Genomic DNA, 17,485 nt, shown 5'->3' on the forward strand with positions numbered 1-17,485 from the left:
AATAGATCTACGTTCAGTGGCCTCTGATTAGCATCGGAAACTTAATTACAAGCCTAAGATAAAAAATTATCTGTTATAGGAAAGAACTTGTATATTTAATCAGTGCCACAGCAAAGGTCCTTCTTACAATTTGACTCAAAGCTAGTAATGCTGTAATGGGAAGCTTAAACCAAGTAGGAACAAGCAAGGACTCCAACCAAAAGTCCAAAACTGGCCACGCTGCAAAATAGCCCCAAAACCAAGCCAATGCTATTTCTAGGTGTCATCAGTGAAAACTTACCTTGCCTCTGATGGCCTTTCTTGCACAAAAAATAATTTGAGAAACAATGACTAGAATTAGCAACAACCCAATTCCTAAGAAACCTCCTAGATAAATAACTAGAATCAGTGTAGAGTGTATTAACCTAGATAAACACAGTGGCATGTGTCTTATACTACCACGAGTACAAACCAAGTGACCTACTTATCCTTGCACAAAAAATGGAAAAAGAAGAAAAAGGAATATACTGACAGGCAATTAACGCATAGAAAAAAGGTCATTAACTGGAGCCATGAAGCCAAAATATACACCTGCATGTACCTGCACAAAACTATCTTCCATAACTCAGCAATATTGCAGAAGAGGTGATGATATACATACTACTCCCAAAGCTCCGCTAAAAAAGATAGTTTCCATAAATACAATGTAGGGTTAACTAGTATTACCCCCCTACTAGATGAGCTTAAGTTGACCGTGGTTTTTTTTTTTGTGTGTACTTAGGGAGGAGACCCTAATTTCTCCATCTAGTTGGGGAAATCCTAATTGGCTCATCTAGTAGGGGGGTAATTCTAAAAAATCCTACAATTTATTTCACCCCTTTTTTTCTTCTCGTACCCCACAAAGTGAAAGTGCCAAAGAAAATAATTACAGATATTGCAGCTTCAATGTATGGGACAAAATTTGTTCCATTCCCATCCTTCCAACAACCATTGCAACTATTCCAACTAGCTCAATAGTCTAAGCATCACTAAAATTTGCATCAACTCCTACACGCTCTCAGCATATGGAACAAAAAGTTGATTCGCTACATTGGCAACAGACTCATTGCAAACTGCACAAGAATCATCTACATTAAGAAATACTTAATCTATAAAACAAAACCTCGACAGGCATTGAAAACACATACAAAAACGTATAGGTAAATCCTAAATTAGTTTTGATATTATGCCTTGTTTATTGCACATACCTTTCTATATCTATTACATTCCTTGTACAGCTATTTCCGTTTCTGATCCACCTTCCAATGTATAAGTGATCCGCCTCCTTCTGTGAATAAGAACATGAAAGAGATACAGTTCTTTTGTTCTTTAGCTTCTCTGTGTTCTCTGTTTTCCGTTTCTACTAGCTGTTTCTTGCAGATGTTTTTTTTTTCTCGATCATCATGTCTACAAATTCAAGTAGCAACATAACGTCAACTGGCGTGCTTCCTCTTGGTGTGACATCTAATGGTGTTTATGTTCCAAATACCAATTCACCATTTTACATTCATCCATCGGACAGTCCAGGTATTGTTCTTGTGTCTCAAATCCTCAATGGCGACAACTATCCAACATGGCGTCGTGCAATGAGGATGGCCTTATCTGCAAAGAATAAGATTGGTTTCGTCTATGGAACGATTCCCAAGCCAGCTACTTCTGAAGAGAAGTTTGCTGAATGGGAACGTTGCAACGATATGGTGCTTTCATGGTTATTGAACTCTATATCCCCTGATATTGCTAATAGCGTAATTTATGCCGACACTGCAAAAGATGTTTGGGATGATCTACATAGTCGTTTCTCTCAAGGAAATCCAGCCCGGATTTTCCAGATCAAACTCGACATTTGCAATCACCATCAAGAGGAGGCTTCTATTACAACCTATTTTACAAAACTGAAGGCTTTGTGGGATGAACTTGGTTCTTATAATACCATTCCAGATTGCACTTGTGGGTCGGCAAAAGCATCACAAGAGTTGCAACAAAAAGAGCATGTCATTCAATTTTTGATGGGGTTAAATGACTCATACAAACCTCTTCGAAGTCAGATCTTGGCTAAGGGTACTTTGCCTCCTCTTGGCACAGTGTATTCTCTATTATTGCAAGAAGAAAGGCAACGTGAGATTCATGTTGCCCCACATACACAACCAGAATCTGCTGCTTTGGCTGTTTCTAAAAGTACTTCTAGTAGCTCTGTTCAAGATAAATATCGCCCTCCACCTGCTCGAGAAACATCTCAACGAAATGGTAATAAGGGTAAAATTCAATACAAGTGTGACCATTGTCACAGAACTGGACACACAATCGACAGATGCTACAAACTGTTAGAATAGTTGTATGAACACAAAGAACTAAAATAGAAACGTAAGAACAAAGATGCAATGAAGAAACAACAAGGACGAAGAATCGGGAATAACCAAGGCGATTAAGGGTCAGTCCTAAGGAAAGATTTTGCCCTTCCAATGGTGCGAAAAGGCAACGATGGCGTCTTCCTCCACAGGATTCAATGGTTAATTGCAGCTGACTTTGCACTAGAACAAACTACCCTCTAGAACGACAATATAACTCTCTCCTCAAGCGGCCGACGGAAGAAGAAAGAAGAAAAGGATGTTTGAGTTTTACGTTTCTCGAGTTGAGTTTCGATCAAGTCTATTTTCTCTATGGACTCACAAATTCATTTATAGAGGTTAGGAGAAAGAGAGACCAACTCCTAATAGAACACTGAAACTTGCTGCTCAAGAAAAAGGCAAAACAAGTTTAGGCTATTGGTCAAACCACTACCCACAACAGTAAGCCCAAGCCCAGGCCCGAACCCTACCCGATGTGGTGGATAACCAATGTGGGACTATCTACTATGTACTAAAGTGGCGAGAATACCATTTGTTCATCTCCTCCACTTTGCACACACACATTAGTATTTAGAAATACACAAGAGATTCCAACAATCCCCCACTATTTCAAAATACTAATAGTCCCCCACTATTTTGGAATAGGATATTACAAAAGAAATGGGTTAACAAAATGCCAGAGAGAATCGAAAAAACAATGCATAAGATAATGGTGCTTTTACTTTTGGGCTTGAACCACCATAGGTAACATGTCTTATAATACGGAAAGTGGTGGATTAAAAAATCTTTGAACCAACATTCCCTTGTAGTAAAATAGAGGACATGCACCCACATTGCTCTTTCATTATATGCCCGTTTCCGGGTGTTGTGCTTTTTGGCCCTCATTACGTGTTATGTGAATGCTCTAGAGTACTTGCACGAATACTCATAAAAACCGACCAGTTCTACATTCACGTAGGTGGATATCCATCAAGTGTACATAGCGGTTAGAATACACTATCTCATAAAAAATAATGGACTATGGATTCCATTAAGAGTAAAATAACTTCGACCTTTTCTCATTGCTATTCAAGTTGTACAAAGTATACAATAATGCTATCTAGTCATAGGGTGGGGCGCCTCAAAGAAAGACAATAGCATACCGGCGGCGAGGTGACTTGTTTTTCCCTTTGAACCTAATTCATAGGATCTCCAATCACATAGGTGGGGTTGCCGTCAGTGTTGCCCTCTATCTAAGGCAAAAGTCCCATCCCCCTCGACGTATAACCACTTGCCTCCAAAGAAGTGGTGCAGTTAGACATGTGGCCAAACTAAGTCCAACCTAACATAATCTCTAGCAGCTGCTTGATTAAGTTATATCTCAACTTACATGTATTCTTTTCCCATTGCACATAAGATAACATGTCTTAGCTATTGCAATGAGACAGGTTGCAAAGCATATACACATCGGAGGAGGTTTTTAGAGCCAATGGGAAGATTTGCCAAGAGGTTGCTAACCCACTCAAGATCATCACATGCCTTTTCTAAGGCGATTAGCTTGGATGATATCCAAGACACTCAATTTCCACCAAAGGTAAACACATAAATATTCTTTGGATCCAGGTTTATAACATATTACCCTTCTAACAATGATGGAAATCTACTAAATATCGATCCATAATGAATGGCTCGCTTTATAGTACTTGGATAATCGACAATATACATCAAAGTTCCTTATAAGGACACAATGGGTTATCATTTCGATGCCATTAATGTAGGCAATGTCATGTCTCACATACATTATCCATCAAGTACAATTGGCTACCAATGATATTGACATATTTAGTATGAGAAAACACAAGGAGATTATTTTTCATAAGATGGATATTTGCCACAAAATGTGTTAACACATGCTTGCTTACTATCATAATACCCATACTTTTCAATGAAAAATATTTCTACTAAGTGCTATAACAATATAATGAGACCAACATGAGTTTTAATTCCTATATTCACCGGTCATTCAATTACAGAGTGCCCAAAATTCCCTATACCATCCGGCGGCCTCGGTTTAAAGTATGCATGTGGCCTTCAACCATATTCAAACGTCAACATCTTGACAATGAATATAGCGATTCTGAGAAATGAGTTTAACAACATAATAAACTATCATTTTCAATGGCCGGTTTATGGCGTGTTTCAAATAGGAATTTCTCTATCTCATACACATTCTCAATGCTAGCACTCATGATATTAAATCATCTAAACAAAGAGAGATTAACATATATGTCTTGCTTTGCTCTAAAGAAAGTACACATTTTTTTTTATCAACAACGGTACTTTGACATCCATATGACACTAATATGTTGTTGAATTGCTCATGCCATTTATAGGCGCTTGAATCAACTCATACAAAGATTTAACTAAATTGTATACCTTCAGCTCATCACCCGGGTACTACTTGGTATTGTAGTTCCGACAACTACTCGACTAGAGTCTTTAGAATTCGTAGAAAGAAATTCTAGTTATATGAGCAAGGTTTCAAAATAGTATAAATTTTGTCTCCGGTTGAAACCCTTGGCTATTATTATTAACATTGTATTTTGCAATACAACTATCACGTTTTAGTTTTCTCTTGAAGATCCAATTCAACCTATAGATCCCCCAATAAATCAAGAGTCTAGTTTAGAGGAGTTGTATCCTTCAAAAAGACACTTCATATAGACAGGACAACTTCCTTATAGGTTAATGAATCTTCCTTAAGAAACATATAAACATCATCACCAAGTTAATGGTGGAAATACTCATTGATAGTCTTCCAAATTTCTTGTGCAGAAATAATGGGATTATCTTATGTAGTTCATTATGAACATTCAACCACTCTATGCGATTTCTCGAAAAAGCACAACCTCAAATAAAATTAGCATATAAGACATTCAATAATAGTGTGGTATCTACAAAATTGTTATCACTCATGACAACCTAAAACAAACATCACTATTATGAGTTTCACCAATGAACATCTACTTGATAATTCTAGGTCTCAAAAAATATATATATATTTTTTTTAGATTCATTCACAATAGCCTTGGCAAGACACCCCCACATTTTGAAACATTTTTGGATAGGCCCAAGACCTTTCCACTTTTGTAGTTCAATTGTCTTTCCAATTATCTTGTGAGATGAACTATGGTAAAAAGCGATTAATCATGCATATGGGTCACTACCCCCACGGTTCAATGGTTACTCAACCTAATCAAACTTACATGCAAAACACATTATACCACTGCAAACACTAAAAAAGAAACAACAACAATAAAATGCACTCTTATGACAAGAATATACTTTACTCAAGTCTATGATTCTAGATCATATTAAACATAGTCATATTATGTTCATGCTATCTATATGAAAGGAAATCCACAAGTGATTCAAATGAATTTTAAAGAATAGAAGAATTAGATGAAAAAGGTTTTACCCAGATAATATCATTATCATCATTCTTTTCATCATTCAACATTCCAACTGTCATAGGGAGACAATCCACGACTTGTACATCACCTTGGCTATTTATCCATAGTCATAGGGAGGATAATGCCTAATAAGACAATTTACAAAGCGTTACATCTCCTTGTCTAAAATAGTCAATGGATGATATATTGTCTAAGAAGACAAACCATTACCTTACATCTCCTTGACTAAATTAGGTTTAAGAGGATATTGATTGTTTCCCATATTGTTTCCTCTCGTAGACAACGATGCTCATTACTTAATAATATATGACATGGTTAAACTTCATGTCAATGTTAAATATGCATTCATGCCAAACATGGTAAATATCATATCATAGGTTCAAAAAAGTAAACTTTAACCTGTACCCCTCACAACAAAAAGTATACAATATTTAAGCAAATCTAGCCACTGAATATGCAAAACAACTGAGGACTCCACCTCCTCTTTTTATATGAGCTCAAGTAAGATAGAATACCCTATCAATAAGACCTCAAGTACTACCACAACATCTAATGGCTCAATCCATTAATGTCTTCAACTAGAAAAATTTACCAATAAACTATTATCAAGTTTAAAGTAAATCCACGATGATTAATATCCAAAACTAGCATGCTACACAACTTTAACATATGCTATATTGGATATAAGCTACAAGTTACTTCATCTAACATGTATTTTCAAAATAGTACAATTATAACCATCGTCTAACAACACGTTCACTCAATAAAGATAAGCAATTATGCATTGAATACATTATAATTACTATCCAAGATTTGAGTGTGGTTGATATTAACTATCTTAAGGTCTCTTTTAGACCATCTACATACATCTACATATGTACAAAGAAAATTAATATCAAACTACTTCTAGTCAAACCAATTAATTCCTCAGTGATAAACACGTATAATTTGTTGACTAGGTTATTAAAGAAGTTTAAGCTTAGGGATTTCCCTCCTAAGAAAAACTAGCATGCAACTCAAGGCAAGAATATCACCATATAATCAAACCAAAGGAATTGCAAAGAGTGAAAGAATACGATATCTAACCGATTGAAAAATCGGATTACCATATTTTCCTCTTAGAAAAAACAGTTCAAAAGAACTGTAATTCTGAACCAGCTCATGAAGAATTGGGTATTAAGCCTTATACCACTGGAAAGCTCTTTGAATCAGCTTTTCAACCCAAAAAGCGGATTGCAAAACCGAGTTCTGAGCTGAAAGTTATAGTAGTTTCCGTAACGAGTGACGCAGCAGTCAAAAAGACGAACTTTGACGTTTTTCTTGATAGAAATCTCATATTTGACTCCCACACACGTAGGAGAAAGGTCTACAACCATATAGGGTTTGATAAACCACAAAAGATCAATAAATATTGAATCTTTAATTGGTTTCCCTAACAAAAACGAAATTATTAGAAAATTTCTAAAGTCATAACACAATAACACAAAAATAATTCAAAGTAAAAGACTTATCTTTTGATTGCCGTATTAAAGCACTCTCCTTTGTTCTACTACAAAACTCTTTCCTTAAGATTGTTAGAATAGTTGTATGAACACAAAGAAACTAAAGTAGAAACGAAAGAACAAGAACAATGAAGAAACAAGGAGGACAAAGAAGAATCGGAATAACCAAGGCGCGGATTAAAGTCAGTCCTTAAGGAAAAATTTAAGCCCTTCCAATGGTGCGCGAAAGGCAACAATGGCGTCTTCCTCCACAGGATTCAATGGTTAACAAGATAGCGACTTTGCACTAGAACAAACTACCCTCTGTAACGAAGAATATAACTCTCTCCTGGCGGCCGACAGAAGAAGAAGAAGAAGAAAATGACCTGGTTTGAGTTTTTACTTTTCTCGAGTTGAGTTTCGATCAAGTCTATTCTCTCTATGGACTCACAAATCCTATTTATAGAGGTTAGGAGGAAGAGAGACCAACTCCTAATAGAACACTGAAACTTGCTGCTTTCAAGAAAAAGCAAAACAAGTTTAAAGCATTGGTCAAACCACTACCCACAACAAGAAGCCAAGCCAGGGCCCAGAACCAACCCTATGTGGTGGATAACCAATGTGGGACTATCTACTATGCACTAAAGTGGCGAGAATACCATTTGTTCATCTCCTCCACTTTGCACACACACATTAGTATTTAGAAATACACAAGAGATTCCAACACAAACTTCATGGTTTTCCGCCCAAACAGGCCAACTCTGCTATTTCACCTGCTTTCACTGATGCTTCTCCGTCAAACAAATGTGAAGTATCCACAAAATCTGTAGTGCCTAGTCTCACGCCAGAGCAATATCAGCAGTTGATTTCATTCCTCAATCTAAACAACTCTGAACCCACTGCTAACCTCGCAGATAATTTTACTTGTTGTTCAAACTCATCAGCATCATCCATTCATTCTTTGTCTAATGTTCTACCTATCTCACCCAATGGTGATTTCTCTCGTATTTCTCATTTAGGCCGTGCTACCATTTCTGATAGGATTTGTCTTGATAATGTCCTTTGTGTGCCTGAATTCACTTTTAATCTTTTGTCTGTGAGCAAAATGACAAAAACTTTAAATTGTGCGGTTATTTTTTTCTCGGATTTTTGTGTCTTCCAGGACCTTACCACGAAACAGATGATTGGACTCGGTAAGGTCTTTACTACTTTCATTCCACAACTTTCTCTCCCACTGTTTTGGCTACTCAACATGACAAATCTTTTGACTTATGGCACTGGCGTTTGGGTCACCCTTCAGCTTCTCGTTTGAATCTTCTGTCTAAGACTATCACTGACGTCTCTAGTTCTTCCAATTCCTTTTGTTCCATATGCCCGTTAACTAAGCATACCCGCTTACCTTTTCCCAATGAGAATAATCGATGTAATGAACCATTTGAGTTAATTCATGTTGATATTTGGGGTGACTATTTTGTTCGTTCAATTTCTGGTGCTTACTATTTCTTAACCATTGTTGCTGACTAGAGTCGTTGCACTTGGGTTTATTTAATGAAGCACAAATCTGAAACTCAAACTCTCATCAAAAAAATTTATGTGATGATTAAAACTCAATTTGAGTGTACCGTGAGAAGAGTTCGAAGCGATAATGGTCTTGAGTTTACATCCATGCTTCCTTGGTTCAATGAACACGGTATTGTTCATAATCGTTCTTGTGTTGGTACACCACAACAAAATGGTGTAGCAGAGCGAAAACATCGACACCTTCTTGAAGTTGCTCGTGCTCTACGTTTTCATACACATCTACCTTTAAAATTTTGGGGGGAATGTATTCTTACCGCTGCCTATCTCATCAACCATATTCCAACTCCGATCCCTTTCTCTCTGGAAAGTCGCCACATGAGCTCATTCTTAAAACCAAACCATCTTATAACCATTTACGAGTTTTTGGGTGTTTGTGTTATGCTCAGAATTTGTCTCCTAAAAGACACAAATTTTTTCCTCGTGTAATTAAAGGGGTGTTCATTGGTATCCTTTTGCACAACGCGGGTATCGAGTGTATGACTTAGAGAAACATGTCATATTTACTAGTAGAGATGGGACTTTTCATGAATCAATTTTTCCTTTTCAGGAGGACTCTATTCAACCACTACAGCCCACTGTAGTTCTCCCCACCCCTGCTAGTGATATACATGTAGCAAGTCCCCCTAATAATAACTCCTATGTTACCATTTCCAATCATGATAGTCACACTGAAAGTCCTCCTGATTCACCTGATCAAGTTTTACCCACTGCTTCCACACATGCTGATGAGGGCATGTTACCCTCTACCCATGAGCCTCCTGCTCCTCTTCGTCAGTCTACAAGACGCACGTTACCCTCTACCGATCATGACCCTCCTGCTCCTCTTCGTCAGTCTACACGACCACATAATAGACCACCACACCTTGTAAAAGATTATGTGTGTTCTTTTCTTACCAGCACTCATCTTTTACCGCATCGTTCTGCACCATTGCATTCTAATTTGCCATATCCTTTGCATAATTATATTTCTTATGATTCTCTCTCACCTAATCATTATGCTTTTACCACTGCTATGTCTGCTGAAATTGAGACGACATCCTATGACCAAGCTTCTCAAAATCCAAAATGGCGTGAGGCAATGACTGCAGAATTGGATGCTCTTGAACAAAACAGAACATGGACACTTACCTTCCTACTGGGAAAATTCCAATTCCAATCGAATGCATGTGGGTGTTTAGAATAAAATACCGCTCTAACGGGTCTATCGAAAGGTACAAAGCCCATCTCGTTGCCAAAGGTTTCACACAAAAGAAGGGGATTGATTACCATGAAACCTTTGCACCTGTAGCCAAGTTGGTTACTGTTCGTTGTGTCCTCTCCATAGCTGCTATAAAAGATTGCCTCCTACACCAGCTTGATGTCAATAATGCATTTCTTCATGGCGATCTTCATGAAGAGGTCTATATGAAGTTACCTCCAGGCTCACGTCGACAGGGGGAGAATTTGGTATGTCGACTTCATAAATCGATTTATGGTCTCAAGAAAGCTTCTCGAAACTGGTTTGAGAAGTTTTCATCTGCCCTCCGCCTTGCTGGTTTCAAGCAATCTCGTTGTGATTATTCTTTGTTCACCTCAACTTCAGGATCTTCTATTACTGTGGTGTTGGTCTTTGTTGATGACATTATCATCACGGGAAATAATAACATGGCTATAAAACCTGTAGTGGCCCATATTAGAACCGTGGACCAAGTCAAAAAGAGAACGAGGGCATGGTAACCAGATAGGAGGGGGAGCAGTGGAACATAGCCGCGAACCCTGGGCGGGACGGGGCCGGCTGAGTACGGCAAGGGAGAATCGTCGGATGAAGGGACAGGTGTGTGGCCCACAAGAGGAGGAGAAAAGAGATATAAAGGAAAGAAGGGATGAGAAAGAGAGGAGGCAGACATTTGGAGTGAGAGGAACTGGGAGGTTCATACATAGGGAGTGAGAGTAAAATCTAGGTTCCTACATTTGGCGCCGTCTGTGGGGAACAGAAAGAAAAGCAAAGAAGATATGGCACCCAAGAAACGAGTAGACAAGACAAAGAAAGTAGCGGGACAGGAAACAACGCCGGAAGCGGAGATTGACGAGGAAAGGGATAGAAGAGAAGAGACGGAGACAGAGGAGCTGCGGCTTATGAGGGAAGAAATCGGACGGTTGAGAGAGGAGAACGAAGGGTTAAGGAGAGAAAGGGAAAGAGAGGAGGAAGGTACAGGCGGAGAGTCAAGTGACGGCTCGGATGAGGAAGGAGTGGACCCAAACCTCGTTGAAAACCCAGTGGTAGGCTTGACAATCGAGCGGGTGCAAGAGATGATAGACAGAGATAGAGAAGTGAACCAGTCGAAGGTGAAGAGTCGGGCGGAAATGGCGAAGTCGGGTGGTGGGCTAAACCGCAAACCCATCCGTTGGAGGAGGGATTGGGTCCTCGGAGGTTCCGAAGCGTTTTAACCAACCTAGATTTGAGAGGTACGACGGGAAAGGTGACCCGGCAGATCACATCCTCCACTTTAGGCAACAAATGCCGTTATGGCAAGAGTCGAGGTATGATGGGCTGCGGTGCATGATGTTCCCGGCCAGTTTGAAGGGAGGGGCGTCTGATTGGTACTATCGATTGCCGGCGGGGAGCATAAGGAATTTTCAAGAGCTGGAACAAGCGTTTATAGACCATTTCATCCACCAGAAGAAACGAGCGGTGGACATAGCAGCGTTGTTCAATGTGAGACAAAGGTCAGGGGAGACAGTGAGGGAGTATTTGTGTCGGTTCAAAGGTCGAGACTCGAAGGTCGAGAACACGGGACGAAAAAGAACCGCTGATTATCGCGATTCGAAATGAGGCTTTATACTACCGAACGGAGTGCACCAATCGGTCGCGAAGAATGAGATCGCGACTTTGCATGAGCTCTATCCGCGGGTGGAGAAATACATCAGATATGAGGACACCTTACCGAAGGAATCGAAAAGGTCAGGGAAAGCTGTGTTGTCCTTGGAGAAAGACAGGGAGCACCGAAGGGAGGGTGCCGCGGATAGGGAAAGCAGCCAGAAACGCGTAAAACCCGCGGTGGAGAGCAAGGGGAAGGGATTCGCCGAGAGAATAGAAAAGGAGGCCATACAGGGGGAAGTGGAGGTGACGCCATGAATAGACCATTGAAATAAATATTGCCGTTGATCAAACATTTACAGGGGTACGAAGGACCGCGGAACAACCCAATAGAGCTTCCGGATAGACCGCTCGCGTGCATATCACCGATGCGGAATCATGAGACGGATGATCGCATGCTACCGGGTGGATGGTACGAGATTGGTGGAAAGGGGCAAAATGAGGGAGTTCGTGAGGGAGGTGCGAGAATGAGGAGCATGGGCCGCATGACAGATCGATATTGGGGACTATACATGTTATTTTTAGCGGGAGGTGTTGAGTCATAATGCACATAGGGATAGGTGAGGAGGACGGCGAGCATCCAGCCAGATCAATGATATAGAATGAGGTACCGCCATACGTGATAGGGTTAACCGAGGACAAAGATCAGATCGTTTTCAGTAAGGCGGACTTGCGGGCAGTAGACTCCCCCCATGAGGATGCGTTGGTTATCACGGTAGCGATGGGCAATTATATGGTGAAGAGAGTATTGGTTGATTGTGGTAGTGCGGTGGACCTGTTGTTCAAAGGAGCTCTGGAAGAAATGAGAATGAACCCGAAGCAGTTGAGACCCCCGCGCACGAATTTGTACGGGTTCAATGGTAGCATGACCGAGCCTCTTGGAGAAGTCTTGTTGCCGGTAACTACGGGACCGGTGACAGTGTTCACCCGATTCATGGTGGTAGATTCCGCCTCACAGTACAACGCCATTTTGGGGAGGAGGTGGATCCATGAGATGAAGGCCGTCTCGTCTACTTACTACCAGGTGATACGGTTCCCAACTCCGACGGGAATACACGAGGTCCGCGGAGACCAAGTAACGGCCAAGAACAGCCATAGGAGCACAGTGAAGCGGTTGGTCCACGGAACAGAGGAAGAAAGTTCCCACCCCAGGAAAAGGCAGGCATAGCAATTACAGGGTGCCCCCGCGGAAAGTAAGAGGGAACCAGCGGAGGGCCCAAAGACGTTAGACGAAATTGAAGTGGTTAACATAGGGGATGGGGAGGAAGAGAGATTTACCTCGATAGGATCCGGCCGCCGAGTGTTGGAAGAGTAGACTGGTACAGTTCTTGTCGGAGAACAGGGATGTGTTTGCTTGGACGGTGGAGGACGTAACTGGGTTAGATCCAGAATTTGCATGCCACCGGTTGCACATGAAGGAAGATGCTAAGCCGGTGAGGCAAAGGATGCGGAGCATCAGACCAAAGTATGCGGAGGGCATACGCGAGGAAGTGTCACGACTGAAGGGAGCGGGCATAATACGGGAAACTGAGTTCACCGAGTGGTTGTCCAATGTGGTCGCGGTACCGAAAAAGAATGGCAAGGTCCGGATGTGTGTTGACTTCACGGATGTAAATAAAGAGTGTCCGAAGGATAGCTACCCCATGCCGCGGGTAGATGAGCTGGTGGATAGAACAGCGGGGTACAAAATATTCTCATTCATGGACGCATCTATGGGATACAATCAAGTCGCAATGTATGGGCCGGATCAGGAGAAAATGCATTTGTGGTAGAAGGCGGAACGTACTGTTATACAAGGATGCCATTTGGGCTGAAGAATGCGGGAGCCACTTTCCAAAGGTTGGGGGAGAAAATGTTTGAAAGCAAGATTCGGAGGGGAATTGAAGTATACATAGATGATATGGTGGAGAAGAGCATGTCCGAGGAGGAGCATTTAGAGGGCTTGCGGGAAACGCTTTGGGATAATCGGGAGGTATAATTTAAAGTTGAATCCCGAGAAGTGCACCTTCGAGTGACCACGGAAAGTTCCCCGGGTACATCGCGGACTCACCGGGAATCGAGGCCAATCCGGAGCAGATAAGATCGCTGATAGAAATGCCTTCCCCGCAGAATGTTAAGGAAGTACAGCGGCTAGCAGGAAGGGTGGCGGCGTTGAATAGGTTCATTGCCAAGTCATCTGATAAGTGCAGCCGCCAGATCGGGCCGCCGAGGAAGACTCGGATTTCTTATGGACAGCCAGAGAGTGCGAGGAGGCATTCCAAGAGTTGAAGGGATATTTGGGCAAGGCTCCTTTACTGTCTCGGCCCGAAGAGGGGGAGAAGTTGTACTTGTACTTGGGTGCCACCGAGTACGCAGTGAGTTCGGTGTTGGTCCGTCTCGTAGACAGGGTGGAGAAGCCGGTGTACTTCCAGAGCAAAACATTACTGGACGCAGAGACGCGGTATAGCAGGGTGGAGAGGTATGCCTTGGCGTTGGTTTTCTCGTCGCTGAAACTGAAACCCTACTTCGAGTCCCATTCGGTTGTAGTGGTCACGAACTTGCCTCTCAAACAGGCGTTAAGGACAGAAAGGTCAGGAAGAATGTTGAAGTGGGCGGTGATGCTTAGTGCTTATGAGATACAGTATCAGGTAAGGACCGCGGAGAAGGCTCAGGCAGTGGCGGAGTTCCTTGCTGAGTTCCCGGCTGAGGATCCCACGTGGGGAGAGGAGATGGTGATGGAACCGGAGAAAGAGGTGGAGACCGACTTTCTAGACCCTTGGGACAAAAGAAACGGATGGAGGGTGTTTGTGGATGGGTCAGCCACCGATACTTGTAGCGGAATAGGGGTCGTGTTGGTCACGCCCGAAAACAACAGAATAGAACTGACTATGAAGTTAGGCTTCGCAGCAACCAGCAATGAAGCGGAGTATGAAGCAGTGATAGCCGGGATGAGAATGGCCGAGGATTTGGGGGTGAAAGAGCTGATTGTGTACTCAGATTCGAATCTGGTAGTATGTCAGGCTAATGGGGGGTTCACGGCCCGATGCCCAAGAATGGCGAAGTATCTGGAAGTGTTACACAAGAGATCCAACAAGTTCGAGAAAATCCAGTTTGTACATCTGGGTCGCGGCGAGAATAGGCACGCGGATGCTCTAGCGTACGTATCGGCAGCCATGCCTGGGTCCGAGGAAAGGATTATAAGCGTAAGACTGTTGGAGAGGCCTAGCACAGGGGAAGCGGAAGAGGCATGCCAGATAGGGGAAAACGAAGGGTGCTGGATAAATCCCATTAAGGATTTCCTGGAGGGAAGGGAGGTGACGGACAAAAGAGAAAAGAGAAGATTGGAACAGACATCGCAGAGATATGTCCTGGTGGGGGGCGAATTATACAAGAAAAATTTCAATGGACCTTTGTTGAGGTGCCTGGGACCTCGATTGGCTTTAGAAGTGTTGGCAGAATTGCATGAAGGAGATTGTGGAAGTCATTCCGCGGGAAGAACCACAGCGCACCGGCTTTTAACACAGGGTTATTTTTGGCCCCACATGAAGAGAGACGCAGTGGAGTTCGCCAAGAAATGCGATAAGTGTCAGAAGTTTTCACAGCTCATATTCGCTCCCGCAGAATCCCTACATAATGTCTCCAATCCATGGCCATTTGCCATGTGGGCTATGGATATAGTGGGGCCGCTGCCCATGGGACGCGGCAAGAGGAGGTACATGCTGGCGGCCACGGACTACTTTACGAAATGGATAGAGGCATCCCTTGCAAGCAGTCAAGGAAGCACAAGTAATTAAGTTTCTATGGGAGAATATCATATGCCGGTTTGGATTGTCGATGCCATCATCGCAGCATAACGGAACACGCTCCACGGAGCCAAGGTGCCCGCTCCTAAAGGGGTACAAGGTGAAGCAAGGGTCTCGCCCCTACAATCCCGAGGGCAATGGACAAGCCGGAATCTTCCAACAAAATAATAATGAACAACCCGAAAAGGAAGCTAGAAGACAAAAGGGCGCTGGGCGATGAAATAACCATGTGCTCATGCATCGGACCACCCCGCGGGGAAGTACAAAGGAGACCCCGTTTGCCTTAGCATACGGCGTCGAGGCGGTCATACCCTCAGAAATGGTAGCGGCTACTGGGAGGACCAGAGCGGTGGAGGAGGGGACAAACTGGCGTATATTGGCGGGAGACTTGAACCTGGTGGACGAGACAAGGGACTCGGCTCGCATCCGACTAGAGGAGTATCACAGGAGGTTGCAGAGACAGTACAACAAGAGGGTCAGGCCCCGCCGCTTCAGGGTAGGAGAATTGGTATTACGCAGAGTGACGCCCAGTACAAAAGAGGAAAAGGACGGGAAGCTGGGCCCAAATTGGGAGGGGCCATACACCGTGGTGGAAGTGGGAGGCGCAGTAACGCATAAGCTACGCACTCTGGCCGAGGCAAGCGAATTGAGAAACCATGGAATATAAGGATGCTGAAAAAAAATCTATAACTCAATGTAATGTTGTGCCATGTAAGGTAATGAAGTCCCAACAAGGGACTAGAGTCAGATGTAAATGTATAAGACCACAAGACTTTTGTGAATGGAAAGACGCTTTGTTATGCCTAGCATTAAAAGCAAAATGTAAACTAGATGCACGGGCAAATGAGAGCCCCAAAGAGCTTGAAGTCTTAAAGAGTCCGTGGAGCCGGGATGAGCCCTCCCCGGATCGAGAGTTAATGAAATGCAAGGGAGAGATCTCGCGGAGTGGGAGGAGCCCTCCGCGGATCAGAGATGCGAGGGACACATGGGGCAATGAGAGAGCCCCGCAGCTGAAGTCCTAAAGAGTCCGTGGAGTGGGATGAGCCCCTCCCCGGATCAGAGTTGTGAGAAATGCATGGGGCAGCCAGAGAGCCCCAAAAGGGAGAGACCCTGAGAGACACATGGGGAGGAGCCCTCCGCGGATCGAGATCCCGATGAGAGACACATGGGGCAATGAGAGAGTCCCGCAGCTGAAGTCCTAGAGAGTCCGTGGAGCGAGGACACATGGGATGAGCCCCCCGGATCGAGTTGTGAGAAATGCATGGGGCAGCCAGAGAGCCCCAAAAGGGAGAGACCTCACGGAGTGGGAGGAGCCCTCCGCGGATCAGAGATGCGAGAGACACGTGGGGCAATGAGAGAGACCCGGCAGCTGAAGTCCTAAAGAGTCCGTGGAGTGGGATGAGCCCCCCCGGATCAGAGTTGTGAGAAATGCATGGGGCAGCCAGAGAGCCCCAAAAGGGAGAGACCTCGCGGAGTGGGAGGAGCCCCGCCGGATCGAGATGCGAGAGACACGCGGGGCAATGAGAGAGTCCCGCAGGTGAAGTCCTAGAGAGTCCGTGGGAGGGGATGAGCCCTCCCCTGATCGAGAGCCCTCCGAAAAATGCAGGGGCACGCCGAGAGAGCCCCAAAAGGAGAGACCACGCTGAGCCGGGAGGAGCCCTCCGGATCGAGAAATGGCGACACATGGAGCAATGAGAGAGTCCCGGCAGCTGAAGTCCTAGAGAGTCCGTGGAGTGGGATGAGCCCTCCCCGGATCAGAGTTGTGAGAAATGCAGGGGGCAGCCAGAGAGCCCCAAAAAGGAGAGACCACGCGGAGTGGGAGGAGCCCTCCGCGGATCAGAGATGCGAGGGACACATGGGGCAATGAGAGAGCCCCGGCAGCTGAAGTCCTAGAGAGTCCGTGGAGTGGGATGAGCCCTCCCCGGATCAGAGTTGTGAGAAATGCATGGGACAGCCAGAGAGCCCCCAA

The 17,485-nt window shown here is 43.6% G+C and overlaps 1 pseudogene; it reads right to left on the reverse strand.

Moving 5' to 3' along the window:
• LOC147520095 (pentatricopeptide repeat-containing protein At1g20230-like) overlaps positions 1–17,485 on the reverse strand; it is a 71,199-nt pseudogene that overhangs the window by 34,370 nt on the left and 19,344 nt on the right.

This window comes from Coptis chinensis, chromosome 2, assembly GCF_015680905.1.
Source record: "Coptis chinensis isolate HL-2020 chromosome 2, ASM1568090v1, whole genome shotgun sequence".
NCBI classification, from domain to species: domain Eukaryota; kingdom Viridiplantae; phylum Streptophyta; class Magnoliopsida; order Ranunculales; family Ranunculaceae; genus Coptis; species Coptis chinensis.